This window comes from Eschrichtius robustus, chromosome 12 (assembly GCF_028021215.1).
Source record: "Eschrichtius robustus isolate mEscRob2 chromosome 12, mEscRob2.pri, whole genome shotgun sequence".
Lineage (NCBI taxonomy): Eukaryota > Metazoa > Chordata > Mammalia > Artiodactyla > Eschrichtiidae > Eschrichtius > Eschrichtius robustus.
This window is the reverse complement of record NC_090835.1, coordinates 108,277,859-108,302,148: the sequence shown is the minus strand read 5'-3', so window position 1 is coordinate 108,302,148 and position 24,290 is coordinate 108,277,859. Positions and strand designations below refer to the sequence as shown.

Below are 24,290 nucleotides of genomic sequence, written 5' to 3'. Positions count from 1 at the left end.
TCTGATTCTCCACGCGGTTTTTCTTTTCTTTTTTTTTTTTTTTTTACTTTTTATTATGGAAATTTTAAATACACATAAGAGAGACCAGCATAATGAACCTCCATGTTCCCATTTTGTCTCTTTTTCAACTACATCTCCTCCTCAACACACTTTTATGTTGTTTTTGAGGGAGTATTTTAAAGCAAATCCCAAATATCATACCATTTCATCCATAAATATTTCAGTTTGTGTCTCTATAAAGGACTTTGTACTCAGCCCAAGTCCAACTGTTCTATACTGTCTCAAAAATTATTTGTGACAGGGACTTCCCCGGTGGCACAGTGGATGAGACTCTGCGCTCCCAATGCAGGGGGCCTGGGTTCGATCCCTGGTCAGGGAACTAGATCCCACATGCATGCCACAACTAAGAGTGCGCATGCCACAGCTAAGAAGCCCGCGTGCCACAACTAAGGAGCCCACGAGCTGCAATTAAGGACCCCACCTGCCGCAACTAAAGAGCCCACGCGCTGCAACTAAGGAGCCCGCTTGCCACAGCTAAGACCTGGTGCAACCATATAAAAATAAATAAATATTAAAACAAAAATTATTTGTTACAGTTGATGTGCTGGAATGGGGATCCAACCAATGCTCCTAAGAAAGGGAAGGAGGGAGGGAAAAAAATCAAAACCAACGCTACCTTTGTACATCTATTTGATGAATATGGACAAAGGCTGAGGACAGATTCCAGAGGTTAACGTTCTTGGGAGAGGGTAGAGGGTCAGAGAAATCATGCTTTTAATACATTTTTATACGGCTTTCCCTGTGGCAGTGAGCACATATGTAAACTTCTGAGGTGCAGCTAGCCTTGGGCTATGCAGAAAGGCCAATTCCGGAGCACAGTACAGAGCAGCCCTCATGGACGGGGACCCAGGCAGTCTACCACTTCCTTAGGAACAGTGACCACAGGATGTTTCCTCTTGGTAGTTCAGGACCTGCTCACTACTCCTGCAAATCCATTTGCATAGGAGAGGGATAACAATAGCATCCCCTACATTTAAAAACAAAAAGGAGAAAAAAAGAATTATTGTACCAAGGTCCCTGATAAAGAACAGTCCTCAATGGGTTTGGTTAGGACTGCATCGTATTCTTTTCTGTACTCTCAGCACCCAGCCCAGGGCCAGAACAAGTGGACACTTGGCAGATGGTGGCTGGGAAAAGAGACCAGGGAACACATGGGCTCACTGGCGCTCTCTTCTTCTGGCTCTTCAAGGACAGCAGCAAACCTGAGGCCATGTGGGATTCCAGCTATGAGACACCACCGAGAGGTGGCCTTTGAGAGGGATGTCGACCTGATTTGTCCCACTGCAGGACAGACACCACTCCTTGATTCTGTACCGTATCCCATTGGTTTTTTAAACCAATAAATCTGTGCCACAATAGCAATCACCAAAAACTGCTATAGAAACTGAGTCCTCCAACTGTACCCTAAAAGTTTACTCGATCACCCTATGACAGCGCCTCTGGCCACCCATCCCAGAGGCGCTCACTTTACAGGCAGGTTAGAGTTCGCGCCACAGGAAGGAATCAGAGGCGAATGCAGATTAACCACCAAGACCCACGCAGAACAACTCCTCTTCTTGGGCTGCCTCTGGGAGGGGTGGCCTCCAATTGTAACGCCCAAGAGGTGAAAAGTTTCCTATTCTATTACCGCTTCCATAAAGAATTACCTGAAAATCAGAAATCTAATGTGTACAGTCAGATCTTTAATACTGAGTCCCCTTTTCCCAAAAAATACTTAAAATGTTTAAACCAAAATGAGTTTTACCCCTCATAAATCTCTGATTAGAAAAATATTTATTTTTCAACCATCTTTTATTGCTACAAAAACCAAACCAAAACTGATTTAAGTTTGATTTTTCAGTTTAAAAACTCCACACATAAAAAAGGAGCAGTACTGAGAATATAAAAAAATATTCCAAAAAAGAAACCACAAAAGACTCCAACTCTTTGGGCCTAAATAATGTAAAGTCCAAACAAAGACAGTGATTTTTCCCTTAGGCTTAAAGATGAATTTGTCTCCAACAGAGAAGCATTTGAAGATGCTATTTTTAAAAATGCTGCCAAGGTATTGTGGCTCTACAGACGCTCTTCTCTGCCCTGCAAAGGACTCACTGCTCTTGAGGGCAGTTTCCACTCCAGTGGCCCCTTTTCCTGCTTCCCTGCTCAGGGCTCATTCCTGGGGGACTCAGCCCAGTAAACTCGAAGCAAGAAATGGAGGGACTCAGTCCAGTTAGGATTTATCCACTGAGAGTTCAAACAACCGGTTAGCAATGACACTGATGACACTGTGCAACTCAGGACCCTGCAGGACTGCTGTGGCAGAGGGCTGGGTGGCAGGCAGTACACAAGTGGCACTTCTATCAAAGATAAGCCTAGAGCATTTCACAGCTCCTGTTAAATATTTGTTTCCAAAACAGAAGTTCAATTTTATTTTTAATGATTACTTGACTGTAGCATCTATTTATCAGTGTTTTCTCTCTCTACATAATTTTCATGTGCTACGTAAAAGACATAATGACATTACTAACACTACACACATTTTGCCATAATCAACACACAAAGTTACATATTTTATGATTCCATCTACATGAAAATTCAGAACAAGTAAACCCGTAGAGACAGTAAGTGGATTAGTGGTGGCTAGAGGAGGGGAATGGGAAAGGATTGATAGTGGAGTGATGAAAATGTCAGAGAATTAGATTGTGGTGATGTGCACATGACCTTGTAACTATACTAATTTTGCTTCAGAATTCCTAGGAGCATTAGATTATCATTATCACCACAAACACAGAACCCCCCCAAAAATGGACACAAGAGGAAATACAGGATGGCAGTATTTTTTTTTTTTTTTAAAGCATTTGACACTACTAAGTTCTAAAATCTTCTGATACAAGATCAAATGAGACTAAGGCAGGCCAAGGCCAGGACTGAAAGGGAGCAAGGGAGAGGAGGAAGGCTTTACCCTCTCAGCTCATTTACTGAAACCCAGGGTTAAAATCAGCGGGAAAAGCAGTCGAACAACAATAAGCCACCTATATTAGCCCCTCTGGAAAGCGTCAGTGGCCTAGCCTTTCCAGTCCTGAACAGGCATCAGCAACACCAACTCCATTCCAGCAAGACTGCTGGGAAGACAGGGAGAGGAAGAAGTAAACAATGGAAAATCCCAATGACATCAACAGTCCACATGTGCTCACTTTAAGTCACAAGATACTTAACCATCTCTATGAGAATGTTCAGGAATGAGAGAGGAATGAAATCAAGAAACTAAGCTATTTATAATGAAAGAATTAGGAAAAAAAAAAGGTATTATCCTAAACTTATATTATTGCATGAAAACAAAGTTTCATTTGTCTCATTTAAAAAAAAAAACTGAGTAAATTTAAAGATCCAATTGGCTTTATTCAACAATTCATGAATTAGGCAACACCCCATCTAGCAAATAGAAAGGCGGTCCTCCTCCGCGCTGTACCCAGTGGAAGACTTCTGCAGGCAGAAGGGGCTGGATAAAGAAGTTACCAGCACAGAGCTGTTTCAGGCAAGGTCACCTTCCTCCGCGGAACAGCAGAGATTACCTCACTGGCCTGACCAGGTAATTTCAGACTGACTGGTTAAGACTATCTTCCTGGGAAAGCCTGAAACTCCAATTAAATTAGGTATTAAAGTCTCAGTTTGGTGACACGGGTTTTAGTACAAGTGCTTCCATTTGGGGCCTGTTGTCTCTTTTTTTAATAGTCTCGACTTGTCAAATCTTTACCATGAAATAAGCCAATATGACTGCTGACAATATAATAACTACAGTAAACAGGCATGCCAAAATCAATGTAGATTTTCACAAAAGGTCAAGGAATCAACTGTCAGCTTAAATTGGTTACTTTTATTAAAACTGTTATACATGACAGGATGTCACTTAACTCCCAGATTCCTTTACATAAGCAGAGCTGGATTAATTTGACCCAAATTTTGTATAATAGCTTTCCCAATTTCTAAAAATGCATCAACTTTGTCACTTATCTTGAAATTTCTGCTTTACTTCCCTAGCTCTATCTCAAAAGAAACTTCTCCAAGGCCACATATCTTGGCACAGCGAAAGCAAAATCACCCCAGCACTCAGCAGTGCCATGAGCCTCGGGGATCAAACAGGGAGACAGCGCAGGCGGAGGCTGCAGCCCAGCTGGGAGGGATCGAAGCTGCTCGTGCTTAGGAGAGACTCCGGGCACAATCCCGGCATCCGAAAGAAAGTAAAGTAAACAGTCGTGCTCTCTCCCATCCTCCCTGTTAGCAGCCTCTCGGCTGAGGGAGACCACACACTCGGACCACACAGCGCCGGCTCAACTCGCACGCAACGTCCAACAGCTGTCACTCGGGGCCGGGAGGGGAGGGGGAAGGGGGTAGGGAAGGGGAGGGGAGAGGAGAGAGAGTTGGGGGGGGGGGGCGGGGGGCGGAGGGGGGAGGGGGAGGAGGGGATGGAGAGCCAGAAAGGGAGAGAGGCAAGACAGCGAAGTGTGGTTTCCCAGAGAAAACAAGCCAGTCCCGGCCTTGTGTGGCCTTGACCTGTACTCCCCCAACCAATTTAGTAGCTGATGAAGGATTAACAAAGCATCCATTTAACATCAATTAACCTCCTATCCATCACAGGTCAAAAGACAAAATTACCATTATAAAAGCATTTCATTACAATAAAGACAAACGTATTTTCCTATAATCTGTAATATATACTTAAATAAATGCATTTTCTTTTAGATTTATATTATGTTGGTTTTAACCCGCCTGCCTCTTTTCCTTTAATGAAGCGCACAGCATGAATATGAAGTGTTTCTGCAACAGAGCTCAGAAAATTTTAATTTTGTAATTTTCCCGTATTTCACTGTGGCACAATCTTTAATTTTCCAAAAGACTTACTGATACAAAAAAACACATTAAATTATTTTTTACATAACTTCAGGCTAAATGTACATAGAAAAAAAATAACAAGTAGCAGCATTAGGGGGGAAAAAACAGAAAACGTAACCACAAAAGTAGCTTTAAGAGGATTAAACCAAAATTTTTTACTATTTAGTAAGGAAGAATTTTGATTTGAATAGCAGACAAGAACTCTGAACAAAACGAGTGATCAGGTGTTCTTTCACTGTCAGGTACCCAGAGGCCCAGCTCAGCTAAAGGGATTAGGCCAGGAGTTGGAAAAACAGAAGTTCTGACTCACTGAAGACTTGGAGAACCTTCAGCAAATAGGCCACGGAAAGCCTCCTGATGCTGAAGCACTATTTTCTGAGGTCAGGCCATAGAAAAGTGAGTTTCCCCCCCAAACCACCAAATAATAGTAATAATAAACTCCCAACCCACCCCCCCCCCACCGCCTCCACCCCCATGCTACTCAAATGAGCATCACCAGGGAGCAGATCAGGAAGGCAGACTCTCAGCAGCCCAGCCCAACCCACTAATACACATCTACGCCATTCTGTGCACAGGAGTGTTTGAGAAGCACTAGGTAGACCTATCCTGCCCAGAGCCGCCCTGGATCCAAAGGACCCCCAGAAAAATCTGGTTGCAGAGCTGCCTAATGAGTCTGAAAAATAAAATCATACTCAACTAGACTCTTGGGCCACCCACCAACAGACCCAAACTGCAGAATTCACCACATCTTCCTGGAGCCACTTCAACCTATCCTAGGATAGACCTGCCCCCCAGGGCAAGGCACAGCAGGGGCAGCTGGCCCCAGAGGGATATCCCAGAGACCTGGGGAAAAGTCTCAGAGAACGGTGATTTACCTCCTTCGGTCCTCTGTAAACTCTACTTTTCCTGAGCAAGGTCAAGTTCTATCACACTGCCACACCCTTTACCATCTCGTGCACAGGGTGGGACAAGTCTTAGACACAAGGTCGTGAACTCCTGTCCAGTGTCCTAAGTTAATCATCTCCCTCCTCCTGCTCCATCTCAAAATCATGGTTAATGAAAACAGAGTCATGCACAAATCTGAAAGAATCCGTGGGGTACCAAGTGTACTAAGAAGGCTCCTGAGGTCTCAGAAGGGATGTCAGCAGAAGAGCTGGACAGACAAGAGATGCTTTCCCAGCTCTCTCCTTATACCTCTTTCCTTTATTACTCCCCTAAAGAAAGTATAACTGAGGTATACTGGGTTTTTTAATGAATGTATAAGTTTCAACTCATTTGGGGAAAAAAAATCCCATGATTTAAAAAATATAACTGATAAACGGGACTTAATTTTTTTTTTTTTTTAATGGGAAAAAACCCTTCACTCCTGCTCCAATGTTTGGAGGTACGGGATTAACGGGAGAGAAGGTACACAAGGCGACTAGCAGGGAATGCTGGAAGCCAGACAGCCCACAGGGAAAGCGTGACAGTTCCACTCTCCAGAGCTCCCACACACCTCATCTGTCACATAAATACCGGATTACCCAGCTATTCCCTTAAAACAAGCACTGGATTCCATCTTAATTAGAAGAGTTTATTAAAACTCTCCTTTATTTCCCAGAAACTATAAAATCTCTGCCCCAGCAGGCTAAGTCTCCTCCTAGGGGACAATTACCTTCACTACATTTCAAAGCTAAAAGCTGTGGGTCCAAAGGTGACTGGTCCTCTAACTCATGCCACTGGACACTGATGACATATCAAAAATGAAACAGAACAGTGCAAATCCATCCCCTCTACCACCACCCTTCAAAAAAAGAAACATAAGAACAAAAACCTCAAAGAAGATACACTACTTACTGGAAGGAAGAAGGAGAGTGCTTCATGTCAAAGCACGGCATTATTCGTTCGTCAAGTCTATTGCCAGGTGTCCCCATGTCCCTTACCACTTCCTCTTTACTAGATCCACATGGGGTGGACAAAACATAACTTCTTGATATTTTAGGAAACGTAATTTTTTAGGGAAAAAAGTATCCAGGTCCCCCTGGAAAGACAGGTCACCTGGACAATACTGAAAAGGTCCTTATCAAATAAAACAGATTTCTATTTTTGTTTAGTGGACCCAGAAGATTTGAGATACATACAGAAACTAGTTACCCAGCACCTCAAAAGATGACAGTGTCAGATTCCCATCCCTAAGAAAAACAAAGAGGGGACTTCCCTGGCGATGCAGTGGTTAAGACTTCGCCTTCCAATGCAGGGGGTGCGGGTTCTATCCCTGGTGGGGGAGCTAAGATCCCACACGCCTCGGGCCAAAACAAAATGTAAAAACAGGAGCAACACTGTGACAAACTCAATAAAGACATTAAAAATGGTCCACATCAAAAAACTCTTCAATAAAAAAGAAAGAGAAAAACAAAAAGATGCAGGTAAACCGGGATCTAAAATGAGGGAGTACCCTCAGGTTGTTCCGTCAAAACAAGTATCTATTAAGCATTTGTTGGGTCTCTGGCACTACACTGGGGAAATGACAGGAACAAGACCTAGTGACAAGGGGGTCCCAGGTGACCCTGGCCTTCAGCAGAGTGGTGGGCACCTAACCAGAAAGCAGTGGGGTGACCGATGCGGCATATAAACAACTATTTAAGAAATCTGGCTGGGAAGGGAAGGAGAGAGAGAAACTTTAACAGATGAATGTGAAATCAAAGGAGGATGCTACCTTTTTACTGTTGTTTTTCTATTTCGCTTTGCTGCTGTCTGTCTAAGCGTGTCTAGAGGCTGGCTGGAAGGAGCCTTTAGCAGGAGATGAACACTGAGCGAAGTGCACCCAAAGGCAGGAGGGGAAGTGCACCCAAAGGCAGGAGGGGTACAGGGACCCGTCCTGGGGTAAAGGCAACCACTTTCAATGTAACCGGGAGCAGGAAAGGTTCTGGAAGAAAGAGCCCAGGACTGTCCTCGGAGAGCTCTTATAGTTCTCAGGTGGCAAAATTATCTGCTTAGTATAGACTGATTATGTGAAAGGATGAGAGGTTTGAAAAGAGTAGAAAATGCTTAAAATAGATTCTGCGGAGAAGCAGCAAGTGGCTAACAAAGAAAACTCTAAAAAACTCTTTGATGGCCACTTGCGAGTTGTGAGCACAGATTTATAGGGGTACAAATCTAGACGCTGTGATTTTCCCCTTCTGGTCTCAGAACCTCAGTTCAAGCATTTAAAAAAGGCAAAGAGTTGAGATGGTCCAGGACTGAGACTCTGTCGGCCAGATGCCATAGAAAGATGAGGGAGGACACAACTGAGCATCCTGGTAGGAGGGTGATGGAAAACGGGGTAAAGGAGCAGAGGGAGGTAACTGAGTGAGGGGTGGAAAGACAAGAGACTGCCAGCAAAAAGTGGGTGGTCTGAGCTCCGGATTTCAGAGGTGAACCAGTCTCAGGTTGGGGCACCTCAGTCCTGCTCCCCCATCCCCCAGCACCACACCTCTGGCAGCAGCCAACCCTCCGCGGAGGCTCCAGCTGGGGCAGCTCTGCTTTCTCTTTGTCCCCGCCAGCTGTTTAGTTGCCCTTTGGGCCTCACTATCCTGTTTGTTCCCTCACTCTGCCCACACCTCTGCAAGTAGTTCCTTTATTTAAATCTCCTTATGTGAACCATCTGGCACGAATTCTGATTCCTGACACCCTGACCTACCCAAATATGTCAATCACATGGGGCTTTCATTAAAATTAAACTAAAGCCAAATATTCCTTGCTTTTTATCGTTTTGCCTTTCAGTAAAATTATAATACAACAAAAGTTAAAATCATACACCCCTCACTTTACAAGCAGATATGGCCATAAAAAAATGCACCAAAGCTTACAGATGAAACTAAAGGCCAACCCTGCCAAAAGTGGCACAGCTAGCAAGTAGCAGAGGCAGAGCTCAGTCAGCGCTGCACAAGGACTTCTGAAAGCGAACTTGTGCCAGACAGCACCCCAGGTCGTGCCGAGGATCCGCCGTGCGCAGCTTACATTCTAACTAAGATCCAGGTTTCCTAAGTCCCAGTGTCCACTGGTCTTTCCATACTGGCACCAAGACTAACTGTAAGTGGGAAATAGTAAGTAGAAGGAATTACTCCAACCAAAACGGAAAATTAAGCAAACTGTATAGTCCACCCCAGTCTTAACTGCTACCAACAGTATTAAAGGATGTTAATGAAGCTTTTGAGCAAAGCTAATACAATTTTCCAGGAAAAAAAAGCCTCATAAGTCAGTTCCAAACTCCTCTGCCTGAAGTTCAAGGAACTCCATAATCCAAAATGCACTCACTTCCCAGCCTATGGTCCTCTGTTTCTCATAAGCCACCCAGAGGTTCACGGGCCTTCTCTCGGAAGGGCCACATCCTCCCCCATCAAGGTCTGATCTCCATGAAGCCTTCCCAACTGCTCCAACCCCAAAAGATCCTTCCCCCCTCTGAATTCCTGCTGTACTTACACTGAATACTGCAGCTTAGTTCTTGGCTATTTAATGGAGAGGGCAAAAATATCCCCTTTCTGAATACAGACTAATTTTATTTCTAACATGTGTTAGGCATATGCTAAAATTGGGATACAAAAATGACTAAGGCTAATCCCTGTCTGGCAAGAGCTTAGTCTTCTGACAGACGTGTAAATACCAACAATAGCTACAACCCCTAAGATACCACAGGACAGGACAAGCGCTAAGTGGTTATAGGATTCACTGAATTGGAAAATTTCAAAGCAGGAAGAACTCTGAGATCATCTAGTTTTATGTATTCTCAGGTGCAAGGAAACTGAAGCCCAAAAAGGCTGCTACATAGCTCAGCCCATGCTACAAAGCAGGTGGTGGTAGCACACGGATCCGTAAATGGTGCTTCGACTCCCTAATTTTCAAACTGAGGTCTAAGGATGCCTACAGGTGTGTCCACAGAGATGCATCATTTCTCTACAATTACGGTAAGCTTGTGTTTGTATCAACAATTCTTTCCAATCGACATAAACATGCACAGAATCATGTGACCGAAGCTAACACTTCCACCATGCGGTCTCACCAGGCACTCCCGGGGATCCAGGAACACCTTCCCCAGGGTCTGAGAGCAATCAAGGCCCTAGCATACTGCTCAGCAGAGCGATGGACGTTACTTCCCACCCCAGTCGATTTACAATCCTCTTCACCCAACACGGGCCTGAAACCCACGCACTCGGAAAACATGTGAGCTCTACTCTGTGGCGGGCGCTGAACGAGGAACGCTGGCGAGATGACAGGAGTAAGGTGGAGAACGGGTGAACAGTCATGGAGAGGCTAACTGCACAACCAGCATTTCCTACATGGCCTCAGGCTGCCGGGCCCAGCACTGGAAGCTGTCCGAAGTCCTTTATTAAAACGCTGCCTGTGCAGAAATTTTAAGTACTAGTCCCCCTTCCCATTAGAGTCATACAGCACGGGCTCTCCAGTATTTGTGGGATGAATGAAAATTCGACTTAGCATGCTGATAAACCGTCTTTTAGAGAGGTAACTTTCAACACGATATTCAGCTCGGGAAATTAAATGCCTGACAAGAAGGAAAAATCATTTTCTGAAACTTCAAGAGCGGTTCCAAGTTGCGCTGGGGGGCCCTCTGTGTAAAACTACTAGACTTCTACTGCACCAGACAGAAGAGAGCGTCGAAGTACCAAGCGCGCATCGCCCTCTTTCCATCCCCCGCTGTGGATCCACTACGCGGGACACAGGGGCTCCCTGGGAGGCTTCCGGCTGTCAGTTCCTGTGGTCACACCCCGCCTGCCCAGGATGTGAGCAGAGCATCGTCAGGCATTCGAGGGGCGGCGCGCACACCTCAGCGAGAACGCGCTTTTCAACACAGCGCATCCAGGTGACTTACTTAAGCGTTCTAAAACACTGTTAAAGCTCTCCTTGCAAGTTTACTCAGATTTGTTAAAAAGAAAAAGAAAAGAAAAGAAAAGAAAAGCACAAGTTTCCCAGACTCGCTAGTAGGAGCGGTCGCCTATTTCCCCTCCGAGAGAAGCGCCTGCGCGCCGTTTCCCGCCCGCCTGAGCACGCCCCGGCGTCCGGGCGCGGCCGCCACGGCAGCCCGCGCTCAGACCGACGGCTAGGCGCGCCGCCGCGCTGAGCTCCGTCTCCCCGTCCGTCAAGGGGGGATAACGCAATCGACCCGGAGACACGGCGACGGGCGCCCACTAAACGCTCGGCGCAGCTCTCCAGTGACGCGACCGAGGAAAACAAGCAACACCGGCCTCTGGACTTCGCTCCCCGCCAGTGAACCCCCCAGCCCTACGCAGGGACAGGTAAGCAGGCGCGCCAGGTAGCAGCTGAGGCCAACGGCCACCCGCCCCCGAGGCTCGGCGCTCCGAAGGCGCACGCCGGGAGCCGGGGCGGGGCTCCGAGTCCCCCGCAGGGGCCCCGGACGGCGGGGCGGGGGCGGGGCTCCGGGATCCGCGCAGGGGCCCCTCCGCACGGTCGCGGCTGCAGGGCGGCGCGGGGCTGACGGCGGTCGCCGGCCCTTCAGCCCGCGGCCCCGGCCGGCCTCAGCCAAGGCCTCACCCCCCCCGCCCCACACCTACCTGCAGGCCCGCACGGACAGGGCCCCGCGCTCGACCAAGGGCTCCCTGGCCGCGGCCGCCCCGCCGCCAACGCCCTCACTTCCGCTGCCGGAGCGCCGAGGGCGTCGATCCGCCGCGCAGTCGAGCGTCGAGCGCCCGACGGCCGAGCCCCAGGGGCGGGGTGGGGGCGGGAGTTGAGAGACGGATGGGAGCGGAGGACCCGGCCGCGACCCCGGTTCCTCAGGAGCCTCAGGCTGAGACTCCGCGTCTGGGCGGCAGGCGACGCGCAGGCCGGGACGCCATGGTGCTCGCGGCCGGGAGCCCTGAGCGTGGACAGTGCTCGGGTTCGGCGAGCGGGCGCTGCCGGGCGCCGGCCTCCGACATTGAAAGGCAGCCCGTCCGGGCCCGCCCAGGGGGAACCGGCTGCCTGACAGGGAGCGGCCGCCGCGGGCCGGCCGGAAGCGACGCGCCGCCGCGAGCGCGGCGGGACCGGAAGGGAACGCGCTCTTCCGGCCGCTCGGTTTAGTGCGGAAGCAGCCGCGCGTTGTGTGTTCCAGGGCTGAGGTCTGGATGCGCCTCTGCTTCCCCGGCCCTCCTCTCCGCTCGCCTGTGCGGGTTACTCCAGCCGACGGGCCGGCTTGTTTGCTCCGGGGCCTGGGAGTGTGTAGCCGTGGTGGCGGCGATGGAGCTGCGTGCTGCGTCCGCCCCTCCGGACGCGGAGGCCGAGGTGCAGCCGGGGGACGGGGCCTTCCCTCCCGGAGGCCAGGCAGCCACTGGGTGGCAAGCGGATTTCCTCAGACCCAGATGCAGATCCGGGTTCGGGTTAGTCTGCCCTGCCTGCAGGGCTCTGGCAGTCATCACTGTGCAGTTGTTGACTGTGTCTGATTTATCATCAGGGGGCTTCCCGTGATATCACCTGGGACAGGGACCCGTTTAAGAGTGAAAGAGGTATGACAGAGAGGCCAGTACCGCAAGATGCACTGGGTCTGCCCTACTTCACACACCCAGAAGGTGCCACCCTGGTGGAACGTTAGAACGGCCTCAAGGGCACAGCTGTGGCTCTGGCCGGGGATAACGCTTTGCGGGGGTGGGATGCTGTGCTATGGGATGCAAGGTGTATTGTGAACCTCATACCAGCGTACGGTGCTGCGTCCCCAGTAGAGCCCTGGCTCCTGCGGCAGGGAAGGATGCTCTGCCAGGGGACACAAGGTTCCACTCAATCTAAAGACTTCTCCTCTCCTGGGCTCCTCATACAGGCAACAACAAAAAAAAATGACCCTTATGATCAGTAGGAAATAGGGGCAGGGACGATTACTTCCGGACTCAGGGCACTCACTGGGCATCTTTTCCGTGCCTGGTGATAGCAGCACATGGATAACGCAGCACCCCTGGCCTGACAGGGGCATGGCAGCCAGGGGCTCAGACCCCACAGGGACGAAGCGAGCAACACCATCACGCAGGCACCCTAGGCCAGCAGAAGTGCTGGTGGAGAGTGAGGGACATCCAGGACGAGTGCTAAAGGAGGAAGATACTGAGAACCTCTATGGCCCCAGGACTAACTGCAGCAGGAGCCCACAGCTCAACCCGTCAGTGCTCCTGGTGTGGGTGTAACTCAGCGTGAGGCACCAGTGACAAGACCAAGTGAATACAGCAGGGTGTAGCAGTGCCCACCAGAGCCCACCCATACCCCGTCTGCTGCCCCTCTGCTTTCTGACACCTGCCGCTGTGCCTTGGGGCTTTCTTCCTGGACACATGGTAGGCCCGAAGCACGGGAGAGTTTCCTGGCCCGGAAGCAGGCTTCAGCCAAAGACAGGCAAGGAGTTGGCGTGGAACTCTGGTTGCCTGACTCCTGGGGCGGCTGGGAGGCATGGTATCCAGCGTGTCCAGAGCTGCCCTCCAGGCTGGGTCCCAGTGCGCTCAGGACCACCTTCACCCACACCTCTTCTTGCTTCCTCCCCTTTCCCACCTGGCTTCCCCATCCCCTCCTGGTGTTTCCTGGTGTCACCTCCCAAGTTAAATTCTAGCCTGGAAACCATATCACAGGGTCAGCTTCTGGGGGAGTCTAGCCAAGACAGTCATTATCACAGAAAAATAAGCAGCCTATACTTATTACAATTTGAATACCTTTACGTGTTGAATTGCACACCTATATTAGAGAAATACATCCTGAGAAAAAGAAGGTGATATTTTGGACAAACACTCTTAGTTGTGGGACTTGGCGTGACTTTGTTTTCCCTTTACCTCGGAAGGAGTGCTCCCGTGTGCAGTAACTCAGCTTTCCCGGGATCATTCACTTTAAACACAGGAAGCACGAGTCAGCGGCCTGAAGCACAGGTCGGCAGTGGTACCCCGCCTCACAGTGAAACTGAACCTGTTTCTCGTCTCTCCTTTGCTCTCGGTGATGCATCATTTCCCAAGTCAGGCGATCCTGCCATTAAGCTGGTATGAATGACTCTTGAGGACTCACAGGTCTTTCCTGGATCAAAAAGATGACAAATAATACTGTATCCCTGAGACAGAAACACTAGAAGAAGAAAGAGAGTCTTTTGCCAATATAAAAATTACTGGTAGTGTTTCTTTTTTCTTAAACTTCTGGTCCACGTTCTGAAGCCAGCTGGCAAATGTTAGTGCAATATGTGCAGAAGCTGGCCAGAAATTAAATCATTAAACCCAAAATTGCTGTAGTAGCTGCTGAGGCAATTAAATGTCACTGTATGGCTTGTGTTTTCAATTCTGCATCAGATTTCGTTTGTCCTAGAGAGGAAAAAATAACTTTGAAACATGGAATTCCTTTGGTTTCAGTCTTAGCAAACACTACGATGGCACAGCTCCCCATCTGTACATTAAGTGAACACCTGAAGTGTTTCATGCTACATGGCATATCAGTTTGTAATGGACCATAGTTAGTACAGATTCTAATCCTCAAAACAACTATATTTTGCCATATCCAGTGATCCTTTTTACCAAAGAATGACAATTGTTTGATGTGTTAACGCACAGCTTAACAAAGCCCCTTGATGGCAAATTCCTGTCTGCGTTGTAGATATCACAGGGCCTTATACAGCAGGTATTCAATACATCAGGCCAGCCACTCAGTAATAGCACTAACCACAACCTACGTAAGTGTTGAATGGAAAACGAAAAGTAACAATCATAACAATACATTATGATAGTGGAAGAGTTGGGGGAGATGGCTGTTTCCAGCAGTCTATTTCAGAATGTGTCTTACGGTCACTTAGAGGCAAAAACGAGCCCAATTTACCGTGTAAATCTTGACAATATGAATTGCTGAGAGGTTTCATCGAATACCACCCAGCTTTGTCATTCTTTGCTGGAGTCTTTTATGGTTTAAGCTCACAAGGACGATTTGAAATCCTCTAAGGTTGTAACAGTTATGAGGCTGTTTTAGCAGTTCTCAGATTGGGCCTGTTGGTTAAGGAATCTGGCTACCCTGTACTCCTAGCAGATGCCTTGTGTGGACTTCAGCATCTGTGTTTCTTGTCAGCTTCAAAGCGCTGTATCTGCAAAGGCCTCAGAATAAATGTCTCCAATTCTACAGCAAAGCAGAGTCCTTGTGTTTTTCTGCTTACCTTCTATTTGCATATTTTGTTAAGCACCCTGTAAATAAAGCTGGGTCTGCACAAGGATACCGTGTTTCAACAGCGTTACCCCGTTGCTGCCACCAGCACAAAGACGCAGCTGTGTTTATTCCGGGTTCTCTCCCGGCTGTCTGTAGGTGGTCTGGAAGAGGACAGAGATGGAGGACAGTCGCTGGCTGCCAGAGAGACATGAGAGGTGTGGCACCTGGAGAGAGGGAACAGGGTTGGAGTGAGGCTTGTCCTAGCGACGGCAGGGGCCTCCCTGCCCTGCTAGGCCCTGCTGCTGCTGAGGTTCTGTGACTAGGAATTTAGACCTCTTTATGTTCTAAATGAAGGACTTATCACTGAATGAAAGGTAGCATTTTAATTTGTTTTAAAGTGCTAGGCAGCAGTAGGGGGTTGGGAGCTTTTTTGTTTGTCTTAGGTTTTTGAGTGTGTGTGTTTTGTCTTTTCCGACCTTCCACTTTAAGGTCCTGTATGCTTTGCATTTATCAGTAGCCATAGAAAATGGTACCACGTTCCCAGTGTATTCCACTATGTGACACTTGCCCTAACAGACTGGGGCTCTTTGTGCTCTGCTGTAAAGGCACACGTCGCCAGTTTCGGTTCCACTTAGGCAGGGAGACACGTTGCCGGCCTCTCCGCTGTCGCGTACCATTTCAGTCCTCTGGACACTTCTTTATGAAGGCTTCCCGCTTCCCAGGAGTTTTAGGAATGCCTTGCATACATGTAATCTGCCTGGCCTCAGATCTCATTCTTTTTTATTCTAATGTGACACGATATTTATGAGTCCTTTGATTGCTCGGCTAACTCCTTGGTTTCCCACCAAGCTGATAAAAGATTTTAAACTCCCTGAAGGCAGTTTTCTCACCCTCTGTTTTCAGTAGCTTTCGCCTGCATTGTGAACTAAGCTGTACCCCGCTTGGGGTAGTGAATATGTTGCTGACAGCAACATCAGCAACAGCAAGCGTCAGTGTGCAGGACCTGCTCTCCACACCCGTGTCCCGGCTCTCAGGCCTGTGCATCCCGGAGGTTGGTCCTGCCCCCCTGCCCACTGTGAGCTCCTCTGCAAGCAGCTGCTGGTATTCTCCCACCGCCCAGTATCCTGGGCCATCCCCCAGCAAGGCAGAGCTCCCTATACACTTTCCGTGGTACAGAGGGATGAGGAGTACACAAAAAATTAAAAGCCAAAGATAATATACAGCCCACACTTTAGACAACAGTCTGAACCTTTTTCCTTTCTGACTGGACCCTTACAACAAAAGTGATAACATACAGTTCTGTCCCCAGCCATCTACCAAAGAGAACTGGGTCTATATTGGCGCAAAAGATGTGTAAGAGGACATTCACATCGGTGTGTGTGAAATGCCTGTCCACAGCGAAAATAAACACATAAATAGTGGCATATTTATGTCATGAAGTACAGCAGAGCAATGAAAATCTACTCACAGATAATACTGCACAAAAGAAGACAGACACAAAAGAATAAATACTGTATGATTTCAATTATATGGGCAAACAGTAATCTAGGGGTGGAGATGAGACTGGGACAGGACAAAAAGAAGACTTTGGGGTGCTGGCAATAATTGAATTTACTTTTTAACCTGTGTGATAATACAGGTGTGTTCACTTTGTGACAGTTCATCCAGTTTTTCATTTATGATTTGTTTACTTTCCTGTATGTGGTTTTTTTTTTTTTTAAACCTATGCAGGTCTTGAATAAGTACCTGAATTGAATAAGTACCTGAATTTGAAGAAAGAAAGAAGTGATAACAAAGTATAGCCAATTGATTTGAGTAAGAACGTACTTTTGTGCTCCTGGTGGAGTTTGAGCAGTGACATACTAAAAATAAACAAATATCTATGGTCCCTGAAAAATCAAGAGTTGACTATACTGCTGTTGGTTTAAATATACATAGATAGATAGATAGGTGATAGATAAATAGATTGATAGACGAATAGATGGATAGATGGATGGATGGATGGATGGATAGGTAGGTAGGTAGATATAGATAGATTGATAGAAGGATGGATGGATGGATGGATAGGTAGGTAGGTAGATATAGATAGATTGATAGAAGGATAGATGGATGGATGGATAGGTAGGTAGGTAGATATAGATAGATTGATAGAAGGATAGATGGATGGATGGGTAGGTAGGTAGGTAGATAGATAGATAGATTACACTGAGAGTCCAGAAACCCACATTCTGGGCCAGCCTTTTATGGACCCTGATCAGGTGCATTCTTTGACCCCTTGAGAGTTCCGGTGATCTCATTTTTGAAATAAGGTGGTGGGTAGGAGCCACCGTAAAGCCCCTGTAAGCTCTGAACTCACGGCCCTGCTTTCCAGCAAGCGACTGTTCTGCAGTGAATTTGGGCCTTCCTCTGTGCATAGGGCAAGACAGGTGGGGCTGTTAGTGGGGTTTTTCGGAATAACTGTATGCCAGTGGGAGCAGGTCACACTAATTTTTCTTGGTATTCAATTAAAGGGATCTTTTTGTTCTTTGAATTTGTCACCTATAATGCAATCCATTTTAAAACAGAACTTCTTGGTTGCCTTCTCGGAACTTGAAGCAGATTGTTGATCCTTTTCTGTTTCTGTAACTTTGGCCCCCTGTCCTGAATCACGTCCACACCTCCACAGCCCCCAGCCCCCGTGAACTAGTATCTTTGCTTCTTTGTCCCTGGCGGTGGCACTGGAGTGGAGCTGGAGTGGAAAGTCAAACCGTAGGAGGTTAGCTGTGAAGTAAAGCAATGAAGAGGGAAACAATACAATGTAAACATGTGGGTTGATTTTCAACGTTGTGTTTTTACTGAATTCCTACTTTTCCATAAAGTAATTCCTTCCAAGCTTGGCCACATTTTTTCAGAGCCCAGATGTGTGAGGCTGTGTTGATTTGCATTATTATGCTTTACATATACGTATCATGCTGCATATCCATCCCGCTAACAGAGGCACTCGAACGCACAGATATGAATGACAGATTTTCGCCTGTGCATATGCTTTCTTTCCAATAAACAACAGCCTTTCAAACCGTAGACTTGCGAGGCTCCCTAACAAAGTTTTGCTTGAGAACTAGTGGAGACTATCTCTCTAATGCTGTCATTATAATTTTATCCTAGAAATTTATATGCTCTGCTTGCTGATTTCAAATTGTGAAAGAAAACTTCAGTGACTGCTGTTAGCCCTTTCACGTCATGTGTGTTTTGGATGTGTTTAAATGTCATTGTCACTGCTGTTAATTGGCCTTCTCTTTGTAAGCTTGTATTTGTCAGAACACATTTAGAAGGAGGTTTTCATTCTTTCTGAAAATCAGTTTTGAACCAGAATTTACAGCCCGTATTTTCCTTGGTTACAGTGCTGGCTTGCTCTGAAGTGCCAGGTCTCTTCCACTGTCTAACGGAAGAGCGACCAGCCATGGTGTGACAAGACACAACATGGGTTAATCGCCAGGAAAAAAATTAAACACCATCCAGTTTAATAGTTTATGCATAAACATGCTGCTAACTACTGACTCTAAATTTGGCAGCAATTTTTCTAGTAAATATAATTTCAGACCAGCAACTGTAGTGTAAAGTAGGACATCATCCAAAAAAAGGAGATGCAATGCATTGCTGTACAGCCCTGGCCGCCTCCGACCCCATGGGTTTTGGCATGCTTTAAGAGAAATAAGAGTTAAATTAATTCTCAGAGAATTGAGAATGTTCTTCCTGAACAAGACCAGGCAGCTTCCCACATCAAACAGAGAGGCAAGCTTTTTGCATTTTTAGTTGATTTCCTATACTTACAGAATTTTCACATTGCTTTCCTTTCTTGGTTTACACACCGTAATTCTTTCCTTTCAAGATGTCTAATTTCCAAACTCACCAAATTGTATACATTAAATATGTACAATTTTTGTATTCAATTCTACCTCAATAGAGCTGGTAGTAATTTTTTAATGTCTAAGATATCTGTTTAACTGGTGCTAGAGGCAGTTGAATTCTAACAAGCACTTTCAAAAAAAGGTTTGTTTTCTGCACAAAACGAATCATCTAGCCACTAATTCAGAGAGGTCCTCTGTACACGCATTTTGCAGCAATCCGAGCTTGCTTTTCAAATCAACAAGTATAGACACAGTGCCTCACAGTCTGGGCATTGCTCTTTTTCCCTACACGTCCTCTGTTTGTTTCTATAAATTAAGCTTATCTGCCATTAAAGACATTCTAATTATTTGTTCGCAATATTTATTTTCCAAAAGTAAAATAAGAACAACATATTTTGGATGGTGGAAGGTGATGATGATAAATGAAAAATCCTATTTTGTCTTTTTATTTTTTGCATGCAGGTCTTGTTTCATAAATATTTACAATTAGGGCTGAAGCAAATTCATTGTCTGAGAGAATCTCTTGGGGGAAGATTTTAACAAATAAGAAAATAAGAGCTAAAATTCTGAAGAATCTGTCTTTCCTGCTTGTTTTTCAAGCATACTCTAACATATTTAAATCAGCAAATTTTGAGCAGAACCATGTAAAGGACCGGGGTATTGGTTAGGTTTGAGTTAACACAATTATGTAAGCAGAGTTAGGGGTGGAAATAATCCCAGGCACAAGGCTATTGACACAACTAATCTTGTTACAATGCTAGCCCAGATAAACACTGCTTTAAAAGTGAGTGACCTGTACACTATTAATCTTTGAATTTTTTAATGTGAACTTATTCGTGTAGGAAGAAGTATATATGTTATAATTCATATTATATGCACACACATTCACATTATTGTGATCTCTGTTGGAGATATAGAAATATAGGCCATTTGTAAACTTCATACAAGAATATGATTAAATACACATTATTATATATACATTATTACCACTTTTTTTTTTTTTTTGTAAAAGGACAATAACAAATCAAATGTACTCTGAAACTATATGCCCATCCTGATTAGGAATCTAATAACTGCATGTTAAACATTTTAAAATTACCATAAATGTTATATATTTCATGACATTTAATGAACCTAAATAACTAACTTAGAATACTGACCTTGCTTATAAAATATAATTAGAGGATGCAGGTGGCTCTTTTATGGAATCAAAGCTTTCTCCTTTATCCAGTGAGATTTCATGTTGTCTTAGCATATAAACAGCAGCAGCAAATTAACTTTTACAAACTTGGGAGACCTTACATTTTTTAAAGAGGGAATTAGAATAGTTCTCATTGTAGAAACATTTAATGAACTGCACTTCTAAGAAGACTAAGCAAGCAACTTATTTAAAGATGAAAAAATTAAAAATTTTAGCAACTCTGATATATGAATTAAGGCTGACTTATCTTTTCAGCATATCTGTAATAACTACAATAAAATTAATATTGCTAACAATATTTACAATTAATAGTAGTCTGCAATTGCTGAGAAACACTTAGAGACAAAAACCTTCTTTCATGTACAAAATCTGTGGGAGTCTGAGGTGTAAACATCTCCATCCAGTTTTGGAGTTCTTTTCAGGCCATTGTGAACATAATCATATGGAGAGCCTCATGGCCAGTCCAGGGGGCACCGCGCCCTGGGGGACAGGAGGTGGTGGCCACTGGAACATTCCAGAAGACTGAAGCAAGCACTTGGACCTGCCAGAGACGGTAGCAGCAGGTGTCAACTTCTTATCCCTTTTGCATAAATAATTCATCTTAGATTCACGGGGGTTGATTATATCCTGTGGCTTTTCATTCCTGAAAATCACACTTTCATAGTGAAGAGAAAAATTGTTAGGAAACCAGAAGAGGCAGCCGCAGGCAGGCGAGGACCCTCAGCTGACAAGTCAGGGTGCCGGGGGGAGAACTGAGTAGGAGGGGACGGGGACGCGAGGGCACAGACCAGGGCCCCTTCCCTCCTGCCACCCCCTCCCTTCCCTCCTTCCATTTCCACTTCCCAACAGAACAAATGCTTCTGAGAGAATTGGAAGGAAGAGTAGCAAGTGACTGCACGGACTTACTGATGCTTTGGCTTTCACCTTGTAAAAGCCACGCGAGGTGGCAGGTGAAGGCAGCCATCCCAAGGGCAGGGCCATGCCCTGCGCAGGGACCCCACCTCGTCTTCGGGCAAGACTCACCTGGCAGGTAGGCCAGGGGCTCGCTGAGCTGAGGCCGGCGGTGGGCACCGTGGGTCACTGCCCGCCCCACACACCCACGCATACGTGCACGCACACATGCACACGCACCCACACCCTCTAAGAAACAAATGAAAACTTAAACCGAGCTAGGAGGTATCAGCCGCTGGGAAGGGCTGCAGGGGTGAGGGGTGGCCCCTGGGGGTCGCAGTCCCACGGACGGCGGGTGTGAGGACCGGGGGCCACCATGGGGGCTGCGGGCTTCGGATGTGCAGACTCCACTTGTCCTAACCCGCTTCAGCCCACCTGCCTCATCCTGTCCCTCAGTCACAGTTCAAATACTTGTTTTCCTCGCAGCTCTTTCATCTTTTCTGTAAAGTGAGGCCTTCGGCAGAATTCTATGTGAAAGGAATGCTGACAGCAACATTCTAATGTTTAAAACATTCTCCGATTGACACACTTCTCTTTTGTGGCTGGCCTCCTCATCACAGGAAGGTTGTAAACTATGCTTTGCTTTCAATGGCTCTTGAGATTGTCTGAGGCCGTGTAACTGGAGAATCGTGTTTGGGAGGGTCTGGGCTCCACTCCCCGTCTTGAAGGGAGTGGACGGTCTACACTGGCAGATCCTTGGCCTGGAAGTCTGTTAGGTGCCTTGTTCTCTTAGTTATGCACCGCTTTTTGCCTCTATTACAAGAAAGTGTTCAGAAGAACCAGCTTATTTTCTCAAGAAAAAGAAATCAGGACCTGGTTTATTTTGCCTGTGCTTTGGATAAACTAATCCAAATCAGGTAAGTTGTCAGTTGTATACAGTTGGATGTCAGATGCAGAAAACCGATACATAGATCCAACGAGTCTGTTCTCCAACACTGTCCATGTACCTCATTTGCTGTCCAAGTCGTTAAGTTTCCAGAGAAAGCACAGATGAGAAGGTGTTCGTACTCAGGCTTTCGGTTTTCTGTTCCGTGCGGTCCCCGCGGCAGCCTGTTCCCCTGCAGGTGACGGCCCACCCCTGTCATGGAAATAACCCTCCAGCCCAGACTTGGCGGTTTTATTAGGAGTAGTTTCGACAGTTTAGGAATTAATTTCTGTTGGGCAATTCCTAAATTCGGCTGTGAATTATGTCTACGCACAAGTTGTAAAGTATACTCTGGCGTCATCCTACATCCCTACCTAAGGAAGCGGCAGCTCCGCCAGACGCAGGGAAGGGCTGGTCACAAGAAGTGGTTTGGTTCTTGTTTGTTCTGTGAAGTACATTTCTTTTAAAAAATATTTTGCTATTTCACATCTAGGGAAGAAATCATCAGCCATACTAAAATGTATTGTTAATTCCAGCAAAGTGGAAATGATACTGGGAAATATTAGAAATATGTAATTTTTATTTTTGACACTTTGTACAAGTATATCTTTCCCCATATCTGTTCTGACTCAACTACAAACGGCGAGTCTCCTAATGGACTGTATCTCAGATGGCATTTATTTTCCTAAGGTGTAATTTAACATAACAAGACAGACATAAGAAGAGGCCCACTACTGGAAAAAATGATGTGAATGTGAATAATGCGATTTCCTTTTATCGTTTTATTGAAGTCAGTGAAATGAAAGGAAAAATACTACATAAAATATATTTGAATTTACCAAGCTAGTGAAGTTCTGCTAGCTTGTTTTCTAAGCTATTCAGAAGGTCAGAAGAGCTGCACTGGATCAAACATTTGACACGGCCATCCAAGGCCAAGTATCTTCTTTATTTAAACTGTAAAATTTTTCTGTTTTTCATGCTTGGTTCTATTACTATGTCTATGTTTTTAATAAACATACACTTACTTTCCTTTAATACCTTTTCTTAAAGCACAAAATGTAATGTGCTTTTTAAGCAAGCGAGCCTCAAAGAATTATTATGAACCTCAGTTACATATGTTGAAAAATACTTTTGAAGTTTATGAAGAGCTATGTAAACATGAAGTGTTACCATTATTATATGCACAGCATTTCTTATAGAGTTTCGAATACATAATCAGTAGCGCATGAAAAACTATAATTACGTTATTCAGCACACATCTGTATATTCAAAATCAGTACTTCAGCAATATTTGCATAGTCCAACAGATTTTTTTTTTCCTCTTTAACACCCTTAATTTTAAGACCAAATGTGTGTGGAAAAGAAATCCTATCTATGAATTATAGTGAAGCTTTAATAAGTTTGTTCACCTGAGAAGCCAGATACCTTTATGTACTTATTTTTATGGGAAGATATGTGCCGTTGTCATTGATTCTTTGACAATTTAGCACTATTTCCAATTTTTAAAAAGTAACTCAGAATAGCAACTTAATATTATTAATTGTTTGATTAAGGTGGACAGATGCAACTTTTTTATTTCCCAAATCATCTGCCCAAACTAGTTCAGACGTTTTTGAACATTTTACTTTCAGATCATAACCATGGCAACTTTGTTCCATGAAAAGGTCTCATCAATGTCCCATTCTGAGGTGAATTGACGTACAGTTAGCGTGCCCGTCAATTACACCACTGGCAGAAATGCGTACAAACCAAGGGAAGGTAGCTCTCAAGATTAAGAAAATGACCTAGACTCAGCCCCATTTAAGACACAGAACTGGAAATGTATTTGCCCCTCAACTGGCACTTTTTCAGGGAGTTTTATTAAAGTAATTGTCTTTGGTAACTAAGTTTATTTAACATGTGCATATATTTTCAACCATTCTAAATTTTTCTTTTAAAATATTTCATGCAAAATGTATCAGATATTAAAAATTCACTCTATATACACTGTTATTTCAGAAATGAAAGTTGCACACATTCAGGATGAAATCGAAAGGCAGTTTTAAGGTGTAAACTCTCTAAGCCATGTGTATAAATTCAATTTTTGCCAAAATTATGTTTTTACACAACTTCATTGAAATAGATTCCTCTTTAAATATTAAGCAATACAAAACTTACAGCAGGGGTAGATTATTAGAATAACATGGGATAACATCTTGATAAAATTAAAAGTTCCACTGTTAGCCTTCATATTGCTAAAGAGAAATGCCCATGCAAACCAGGATGTGATTTGTACAAAACTCCAGTGCCGCTGTGAAGCTTTCTTACATGCACGAATCCAACAGAAAATTCGAGCCAGTGCATCTTAGGAAGA

The 24,290-nt window shown here is 45.4% G+C and overlaps 1 protein-coding gene and 1 long non-coding RNA gene across 2 annotated transcripts in view; one reads left to right on the top strand and one right to left on the bottom strand.

The window, feature by feature from the left end:
* Positions 1-11,920, bottom strand: part of EXOC2 (exocyst complex component 2) — a 154,549-nt gene extending 142,629 nt beyond the window's left edge. The window contains exon 1 of the mRNA XM_068559475.1: positions 11,475-11,920. The gene's annotated coding sequence lies outside the window, so the exon portion shown is untranslated. The remainder of the gene's footprint in view (positions 1-11,474) is intronic.
* LOC137774243 (uncharacterized) overlaps positions 10,953-24,290 on the top strand; it is a 90,353-nt gene continuing 77,015 nt past the window's right edge. Inside the window, exon 1 of the long non-coding RNA XR_011075799.1 lies at positions 10,953-11,198. This is a non-coding gene — a long non-coding RNA (uncharacterized lncRNA). The remainder of the gene's footprint in view (positions 11,199-24,290) is intronic.